This window comes from Anomaloglossus baeobatrachus, chromosome 1 (assembly GCF_048569485.1).
Source record: "Anomaloglossus baeobatrachus isolate aAnoBae1 chromosome 1, aAnoBae1.hap1, whole genome shotgun sequence".
NCBI lineage: Eukaryota > Metazoa > Chordata > Amphibia > Anura > Aromobatidae > Anomaloglossus > Anomaloglossus baeobatrachus.
Genome location: NC_134353.1, coordinates 151,342,829 through 151,353,490, shown reverse-complemented (window position 1 = coordinate 151,353,490; position 10,662 = coordinate 151,342,829).

Sequence of the window (10,662 nt, the reverse complement as noted above, 5' to 3'; positions counted from 1 at the left end):
TATACTTGACCATGATCCCAACTCATGACAATTTCCTTACAAATGACCACTGGTCACTATTAAACGTATCAGGTCTAAAGATTAGACAAGCACATATATGTAGAAAAGGTTATATAGCAAATCTTTATTTATATTCATTACTAGCTGTAGTACCCGGGCGTTGCCCGGGATAGTAACTGTCTCTCTCCCAGTCTCTGTCTGTCTGTCTTGCTGTCTCTTTCCTTGTCGGTCTGTTTCTATCTCTCTGTATGTGCATCAGTCTGTCTCAATCTCTGTATCTGTCTGTCTCTCTCTGTCTTTGCCTGTCTTTGGCTGTCTCTTTCCCCGGGCTGTCTCTTTATCCGGCTGTCTCTTTGCTCGGCTGTCTCTTTACCCGTCTGTTTCTTTGCCGGTCTGTCCCTTTGACGGTCTGTCTCTTTCCAGGGCTGTCTCTTTGCCCGGCTGTCTCTTTCCAGGGCTGTCTCTTTGCCCGGCTGTCTCTTTCCAGGGCTGTCTCTTTGCCCGGCTGTCTCTTTCCAGGGCTGTCTCTTTGCCCGGCTGTCTCTCTTTCCAGGGCTGTCTCTTTGCCCGGCTGTCTCTCTTTCCAGGGCTGTCTCTTTGCCCGGCTGTCTCTTTGCCCGGCTGTCTCTTTGCCCGGCTGTCTGTTTCCAGGGCTGTCTCTTTGCCCGGCTGTCTGTTTCCAGGGCTGTCTCTTTGCCCGGCTGTCTCTTTGTCCGGCTGTCTCTTTCCCAGTCTGTCTCTCTGTCTTTTTCTGTCTCTCCCTATCCGTCTATCCTATCTTATACTAACAGTTTATTTTGTTCCTATAGCAACCACTGACAGTTGCTATTTATAGCCTGCAGCTCACAGCTCCATTCAGTTTAATGGCTGTAGGATTTTTGTAGCCCAACTGGAAAGCACGGGGTTAAATTTTCCCGCCCAAATATAGGCTATGACGTCCCCTGGGTCACATGGAGTGTCTATGCAAAATTTCGTGATTGTAAATGCGACGGTGCAGATTCCTTTAGCGGACATACATACACACATACATACACACACACACACACACACACACACACACACACACACACACACACACACACACACACACACATACACTGAGCTTTATATATTAGATAATTAGAACACACAAATAGTCAGACATTGTCAATTAAAATCATGTGCAAGTCTGTGCGTTAAAACTAACCAGGGCAGTGTGGTCAATTATGCAATCTTGATCTATAATTGTATGGCTGGGCGGGTATGCAGAGTCGTCACATTACAATTGATATAACAGCATCACAAAATAGCCTGATCACAATGTACACACTTATACGAAAAACTTGTACCGTATTTTTCGCTTTATAAGACGCACCTGATTATAAGACGCACCCCCAAATTTGGTGAAGGAATAGAGAATTTTTTAATAAATGGGGTCCGTCTTATAATGCCAGTGTCCGTCTGACAAATCATATAGGGTATATGTCCCTCATAGCCCCCCCCCCATCCTAAAATTAGCCCTCTGAATCTGGATATGGCCCAGCGATGCCACATGTCCCCTATGCCTGGCACACATCCTCTATGGCTGACACACAGCCCATTGTGGCGGCACACGGCCCCATATGGCGGCACACGGCCCCATATGGCGGCACACGGCCCCATGTGGCGGCACACGGCCCCATGTGGCTGCACACGGCCCCATGTGGCGGCACACGGCCCATTGTGGCGGCACACGGCCCCATATGGCGGCACACGGCCCCATATGGCGGCACACGGCCCCATATGGCGGCACACGGCCCCATGTGGCTGCACACGGCCCCATGTGGCGGCACACGGCCCATTGTGGCGGCACACGGCCCCATATGGCGGCACACGGCCCCATGTGGCGGCACACGGCCCCATGTGGCTGCACACGGCCCCATGTGGCGGCACACGGCCCCATGTGGCTGCACACGGCCCCATGTGGCGGCACACGGCTAAAAGCAGCAGCATGGGGCGATATATAACACAGGGAGCTGTGTGCCAGCAATAGTGGGCCGTGTGCCGCCACATGGGGCCATGTGGCTGCACATGGCCCACTATTGCTGGCACACGGCCCCATGTGGCTGCACACAGCCCACTATTGCTGGCACAGGGCCCCATGTGGCTGCACACAGCCCACTATTGCTGGCACACGGCCCCATGTGGCTGCACACAGCCCACTATTGCTGGCACAGGGCCCCATGTGGCTGCACACAGCCCACTATTGCTGGCACATGGTCCCATGTGGCTGCACACAGCCCACTATTGCTGGCACAGGGCCCCATGTGGCGGCACACGGCCCCATGTGGCTGCACACGGCCCCATGTGGCTGCACACAGCCCACTATTGCTGGCACATGGTCCCATGTGGCGGCACACGGCCCCATGTGGCGGCACACGGCCCCATGTGGCTGCACACAGCCCACTATTGCTGGCACAGGGCCCCATGTGGCGGCACACGGCCCCATGTGGCGGCACACGGCCCACTATTGCTGGCACACAGCTCCCTGTGTTATATATCGCCCCATGCTGCTGCTTTTAGTAAAATAAAACTTTCCTTACCTTCTCCAGCATTGTCCTGTCTGTGTCCCCCTCCTCGGGGTTGAACTCCGGCCTCCTGCATTTCCTGGTTCTCGGCCGGTCATGTGATCGGCACGGAAGAGTGAAATCTCTTGTGCCTTATCATAGCAGCAGGAGGGAGGCCGGGCAGACACGCTGGAGGAGGTGAGTAAAAAGTTTATTATTTTACTGTTTGCAGCAGCATGGGGGCCATAGCTAACACGGGGGAGGGGGCATGTGCAAACAAAGAAGGGCGCAGGCAGATATAATATACACTGCTGCACAAGCCCATCGCCGCGGTGCACTTTCAGCACCATGGTGGTGGACAGCGGCTGTGCATATTATATGAGCGGGTGCAGGAGATCAAAGTCTGCTGCTCCCAGCTTTCACAAGTCCCCCAGCAGAGCTCCAGAGCTGCCCGCACCTCCCCTGGACTCTGTAGTGTGTGTATATATATATACACCCCCCCCCCCCCCGTATATTCGGATTATAAGACGCACCCCCTACTTTCCCCCAAAATTTGGGGGAACAAAAGTGCGTCTTATAAAGCGAAAAATACGGTATATATACTTCATGATACACCATATTCATAAATACAGTACAGTAGAGGAAAGTGTACATATGATTTAAATGCATTGGTGAATTTACCAAACTTCAAAAATATACAGTCATAGGGATCAGGATAGCAAATTAATTAATAATAAAATAAATTTGCTATCCTCATCCCTATTACTGTATATTTTTGAAGTTTGCTAAATTCACCAATGCATTTAAATCATATGTACTATGATGATGTGTCGCCCACAGAAAGCAGTGTGAAATTCAAACAAATAATTAACTTCTAATACAAAAATATCTTGCATAACATTGGTGAATGAAGTTGTGATGCTATTAGAGCCATATTTAATATTTTGTGTGACTTCCATGAGCTTGAAGGACTGCATCCATGCGGTTCAACAGTGATTTATACAACTTGGACGAGGCAGAAGCAACAATTCAGGATATGGAAAGTGAGAAAAGCTTCAGAACACATACAGAGGCTGAAAAGTGGACACATGTGACCAAAAGAAGCCAGCGGATCAAGTGGTCGGCACCACCCACACAGCTTAGCAACCAATATGAAGCCCTCATGCTGGAGAACGAAAATGGCACAGCTCAGGATGATACCGTCTCTACAGGAGAAGACACAGTATCATCAAAAGAAGTTACTTTGTCAACAAAAGCAGAAACAAAAGACACTCAAAAACACTCAGGAGCAAAATGCAGTGCATCCAGAAAGAAAAGAAGAGTGGTAGTTATGGGCGACTCACTACTAAGAGGCACGGAGGCAACTATCTGCAGGCCGGACATAACCGCACGAGAAGTATGCTGCCTACCGGGAGCAAAAATCAAGGATGTGGCCAACAGGATACCAACTATCCTCGGATCCAAGGACGAATACCCGTTCCTATTGATACATGTAGGAACAAACGACACGGCAAGAAATGATCTACCAACTATTTGTGAAGACTTTGAAATTCTGGGGAAGAAAATTAAGGAACGGAACGTACAGGTTGTTTTCTCATCAATCCTCCCAGTCGATGGCCATGGTGTCAGAAGATGGAATAGGATACTAGATTTGAACAACTGGCTACGACGGTGGTGCAGGCAGCAAGGATTTGGATTCTTGGACCATGGAGTGAATTACCTCTACGATGGACTTCTCGCAAGAGACGGGATACACCTCACAAAACCTGGGAAACACACGTTCGCCAGAAGGCTTGCCACACTCATCAGGAGGGCTTTAAACTAGAAGAAGAGGGGATGGGAGAAAAAACAGCAGACAAGAACATGCAGCAGAAGGACAAACTAATCAAGGATACTAGATGCCGTAAAGAGGACCCAAGACAGGGTAATCAGAAGGAAGCTAAGAAAAGGGGAGCAAAACTTCTTTCCTGCATGCTGACCAATGCAAGAAGCCTGACCAATAAGATGGAGGAACTGGAGCTGGTAATGTATGAGGAGAAATACGACATAGTAGGAATAACTGAGACATGGTTAGATGACAGTTATGACTGGGCGGCTAACCTGCAAGGATATGAATTGTTTAGGAGGGATCGTAAAAAAAGGAAAGGGGGTGGAGTCTGTCTATATATAAAGTCCAGTTTAAAGCCCAGACTAAGAGAAGATATTCAAGAGGGAAATGAAGAGGTGGAGTCTCTATGGGTGGAGATACAAGGAGGGAAAACTAATAAAATCCTCATAGGGGTTTGTTATAAGCCACCAAATATAACAGAAACTACTGAAAATATATTATTGAAACAAATAGACAAAGCAGCAAATCACAATGAGGTGATTATTATGGGGGACTTCAATTACCCCGATATAGACTGGGAAACTGAAACCTGCGTATCTCAGAAAGGAAACCGGTTTCTGTCAGTAACTAAGGATAATTATCTGTCCCAACTTGTGCCGGGCCCAACTAGAGGGGCAGCCCTTCTGGACTTAATTTTAAGCAACAGGCCAAATAGAATAACAGACGTATGAGTGGATGGGCACCTAGGGAATAGTGACCACAATATAATACAATTCCACTTGTCCTTTAGTAAGGTGCCTTGGAGGGGGGTTACAAAAATGCTGAATTTCAGCAAAGCAAAGTTTGATCAGCTTAGAGAAGACCTTCGCCAAATTGATTGGGACAATGTCCTCAAAAATGGGAGCACAGAAAATAAGTGGGAAATGTTTAAATCGGTATTAAACACCCACTGCGAGCTAGCCATACCATACAGAAATAAAAGGGCTAGGAACAGGAGAAAACCAATGTGGCTAAATAAGGATGTAAAAGGGGCAATGAATAATAAGAAAAAGGCATTTAAAAAGCTAAAACAAGAAGGCAGCGAGGAAGCATTAAAAATATATAGAGAAAAAAATAAAATGTGTAAAAAACAAATATATTTAGCAAAAGTAGAAACTGAGAGACTCATTGCTAAGGAAAGCAAAGCAAATCCCAAACTATTCTTTAATTATATAAACAGAAAAAAGATTAAAATTGATGGTGTTGGCCCTTTAAAGAATAATGAGGGTAAAATCATAGAAAGCGATGTGGGAAAAGCAAATGTTTTAAATACTTTTTTCTCAACTGTGTTCACACAGGAAAAGCATATGCCAGGGGAAATGCAGAGTGATCATGTAAATGCCCCATTAAGTATGACCTGCCTAACCCAGGAAGAAGTGCAGAACCGACTTAGTAACATTAAAATTGACAAATCACCAGGCCCTGATGGCATTCACCCTCGGGTATTAAGGGAGTTAAGTAATGTGATAGACAGGCCTCTATTCCTTTTATTTAAAGACTCTATAGAAACTGGGTCTGTTCCACTGGATTGGCGGCTAGCAAATGTGGTACCAATATTCAAAAAAGGGTGCAAAAGGGAACCTGGAAACTATAGGCCGGTAAGCTTAACATCTGTTGTGGGTAAAATGTTTGAAGGGTTTTTAAGGGATACTATTATGGAATGTCTCAATGTTAATAACTGTTTAACTCCATATCAACATGGATTTATGAAGGATCGCTCCTGTCAAACTAACCTGATCAGCTTCTATGAGGATGTAAGCTCTCACATGGACCGAGGAGAATCATTGGATGTCATTTATCTCGACTTCGGTAAAGCATTTGACACTGTCCCACATAAAAGACTGCTAAGTAAAATGAGAAAGCTTGGGCTCGGGGAAAATGTGTGTAGATGGGTAGGTAGCTGGCTTAGTGGTAGAAAACAAAGAGTGGTTATTAATGGTGCATACTCAGATTGGGCCAGGGTTACTAGTGGGGTGCCACAGGGGTCTGTATTGGGCCCCCTACTATTTAATATATTTATTAATGATCTGGTGGATGGTTTACAGAGTAAAATATCAGTATTTGCAGATGATACAAAACTATGTAAGGTAGTTAACACAAAGGAGGACAGTTTGCAACTACAGATGGATTTGAGTAAATTGGAGAATTGGGCTGAAAAATGGCAAATGAGGTTTAACACAGATAAGTGTAAGGTTATGCACATGGGAAGGAGAAACAGATGCTACGATTACTTACTAAATGGGAAACTGCTGGGGAAATCAGACATGGAAAAAGACTTAGGCATCTTAGTGAATAAGAATCTAAATTGGAGTGCCCAGTGTCAGGCAGCAGCCACCAAAGCAAATAGGGTGATGGGATGCATTAGAAGAGGTCTGGGGGCACGAGATGAAAACATCATTCTCCCTCTGTACAAATCACTAGTCAGACCACACTTGGAGTATTGTGTGCAATTTTGGGCGCCGGTGCTGAAGAAAGACATTACTGAACTTGAAAGGGTTCAGAGGCGGGCTACTAAAATAATAAATGGAATGGGTGCATTACAATACACGGAAAGGTTATCAAAATTAGGTCTATTTACTCTAGAAAAGAGAAGACTTAGGGGAGACCTAATAAATATGTACAAATATATCAGAGGGCCATATAGAGATCTCTCCCATGATCTGTTTGTACCAAGGACTATGACAAGAACAAGGGGGCATTTTTTTCGATTGGAGGAAAGAAAATTCCTACATCAGCATAGAAGAGGGTTCTTCACGGTAAGAGCAGTGAGGCTCTGGAACTCTCTTCCTGAGGAAGTAGTGATGGCCAACTCACTGAATGAATTTAAGAGAGGAATGGATGCATTTCTTGTTAGCAAAAGTATAGAAGGTTATAAATAGCATAATCTTACAGGTAGATAGAAGAGCGACCTAGATTATTAGAGGAATGGGGGGGGCTGCAATACCAAGACAGGTTATTAAACTTGGGGTTAGTTAGTTAGGAAAAACAAAGGCTTAGGGGGATCTAATCACAATGTATAAATATATGAGGGGACAGTACAGAGACCTTTCCAAAGATCTCTTTACACCTAGGCCTGCGACTGGAACAGGGGGCATCCGCTAAGTCTTGAGGAAAGAATGTTTAATCATAATCACAGATGAGGATTCTTTACTGTACGAGCAGTGAGACTATGGAGCTCTCTGCTGTATGATGTTGTAATGAGTGATTCACTACTAACATTTAAGCAGAGCCTGGATGCCTTTCTTGAAAAATTTAATATTACCAGTTATGTATATTAGATTTTATGACAGGGTGTTGATCCAGGGAACTAGTCTGATTGCCGTATGTGGAGTCAGGAAGGAATTTTTTGCCCCATTGGAGCTTATTTGACACATTGGGTTTTTTTTGCCTTCCTCTGGATCAACATGTTAGGCTACAGGTTGAACTAGATAGACTTAGAGTCTCCCTTCAACCTTAAAAACTATGAAACTATGAAACTTATTGATGAACTCATCAGGAATAGTAAAGAATGCAGTCTTACATGCCTCCCAGAGTTCATCTAGATTCTTTGGTTTTGTCTTCCAAGCTTCCTCTTTCATCCTACCCCAAACATGCTCAATGATGTTCATGTCTGGTGACTGGGCTGGCCAGTCCTTGAGCTTCTTGATCTTCTTTGCCAGGAGGAACTTTGTTGTAGAGATGGATGTATGAGATGGAGCACCATCCTGCTGCAGAATTTGACCCCTTTTATGATTGGGAATGTAAGAGGTAGCTAATACTTCTTGATATTTTAGGCTATTGATATTGCCTTCCACCTTGCAAATGTTTTGCACACCCCCATACTGATTGTAACCCCAGACCATGATCTTTCCACCACCAATCCAAAACTGTTTTCTGGATCCATATGGGCTCCATTAGGTCTCCTGCAGTATTTGTGGCAGCTGTGGTGTAATTCAACTGAAGATTGATCAGAGAAATCCACCTTCTGCCACTTTTCCAGCATCCATCTGTTTAGCAGGCTGTGGGACTTGACAAATGCCACACGGTTTTTTAATTGCCTTTTGTTTATTGCTAGCTTCTGGGCACTGATTTGATCATGGAGGCCATTTCGAGACAGAATTCTACAAACTGTTCTAGTTAACACAGGGACTTGAGGTGACCAGGCATTTTGGAGCTCTGCTGCAGTGGAAGAGGGGCTGGCTTTGGATTTTCTAACCAACAAACGTTCCTCCTGAGCAGTTGTCTTGCGCGGTCTGCTGGACCTGGTCTTGTCAAAAACATCTCCAGTCTCTTCAAATCTTTTTTTAATTATTTGTACTTGACGCTGAGACACATTAAAGGTGCCAGCCACCTCTGCAGTGGATCTGGTCTTCAGCCTCTTGATAATCAAGGCTTTGGTCGCAGGGTGGATTTTTGGCATGTTCTCAGAGGTTAAGTTGCAGTTCAAGTGAAGGTCTGGGGTACTGGGTTTCTTTTTATACACACCCCACTAATTAACTGATCATTTAGTGAGTACAGGTGAGGATGTAAACTAGGATTGGGTGCATTATATGACAAGGCGACAAAACTTTTGTCTTGCCAAAATCTGACCTTTCTGTCTTCATTAAATGATCAATATTTCAGCTTTGCAGAAACTTTATTTTCATAACCTAAACCAAATTTGGTTGGATTTCAGCTTTCAAAAGAGTATTTTTATGAAACCAATGGATGAATTTAAAATCAGGTTATAAGCTTTTATTTACATAACATGGATAAGCGACAGAACTTTTGTCAGGGACTGTATACCAAGATGGATAAATGAGGGGCCATATATACCAGGATGGGGCCATATATACCAGGATGGGGCCATATATACCAGAATGGGGCCATATATACCAGGCTATATCTCCCTTGTATGTGGTAATATTCGGTTACTACTTGGTCTAATTATGGTATGGTGGTATTACTCTCTTGTATGTGGTTGTATTTGATCACTATGTGTTAGTAAAATGTTATCTGGTCATGGTGTCGCGGTATTTCTCTGTTGTATGTGCCTGTATTCGGTCACTAGGTGGTGGTAATATGTTGTCTGGTTACGGTGTGGCAGTATTTCTCCCTTGTGTGTGGTATTATTGGTCTTGGTATAGTGGATTGTGTTATGTATGGAGGTCACTTTAATTCTTTGATATCAATATGGGGAAGATTCTTTATTTCTAATTGTTGTTTCCTGTTTTCTTCTGTTAAATTGGCTTTGACGTCTTCGTCTCTACAGTGTGGTTCTCGACCAACTTTCAAAGTCGAATGTGGCTCTCAAGGTAAAAAAAAAAGTTGGGGACCTCTGGTGTAGAGAGTCTCAAGCATAGCTGACCACCTGTAAAACTTATTTACAACTTTCTGGAGTAACAAAGGAGGAGTCAAGGGACCTCATTCTCCTAAAAATGTATGGGGGCTATGGAGATTACTGTGAGCCAGCCCTTTTTTCTTTTTTATGGAAACTACAGCACATTAAAGCAAGAAATCCTGTGACCACATGGTGGAGGGCTGCACAGATAGCATAGTATAGCCCAGGGCCGGCTCCAGGTTTTTGTGGGCTCCATCCTCACGTAGACTCAAACATACACAGATACATACACATACAGGCATACATAGATTTTTAAAGACAAATTCAAAAAATACATAGAAAAACAGATATAAATCTATACACAGTCATACATAGATACACACATACATAGATACACACATCATACATGCATACAGCCATATTAGAGATATTATTAATATGGGGAAGCCGGCAGCAGCCTCACTCACCTCCCCCGCTTGTCTCCCGTCCAGCTCCTCCTGGGCATGTGTCTGTGTCTCGCTGATTGGTGGCCGTCACAAACAGACATGCCCGCACAGAGAGCACACTGACACTGCTGTATATACATCACAGGAAGTACTGGGGGTTACAGTATATAATGACAGGAAGGGCTGGGGGCATAGACATTCCTGGGGGGCATACATGTTATTGAGGTGCATACATATTACTGAGGGGCATAGATGTTACTGGGGTAGCATACAACTCTGGGGGGCATACACATCACTGGGTTGGGTGGCATAGAGCTTTGTGGGGCCGCACATGCAGCTGTGGGGTTGCAGCACATATTGCTCTGGGGAGCCATGCACACGGCTCTGGGGTGGCAGCGCATACGACTATGAGGTGGCAGAACATACAGCTCTATGGTGGCATCACATACAGCTCTGGGGTGGCAGCACATATGGCTCTGGGGGTTCAATAAGCTCAGGAGTGGGGGCAGCTACTGCTCTGAGAGA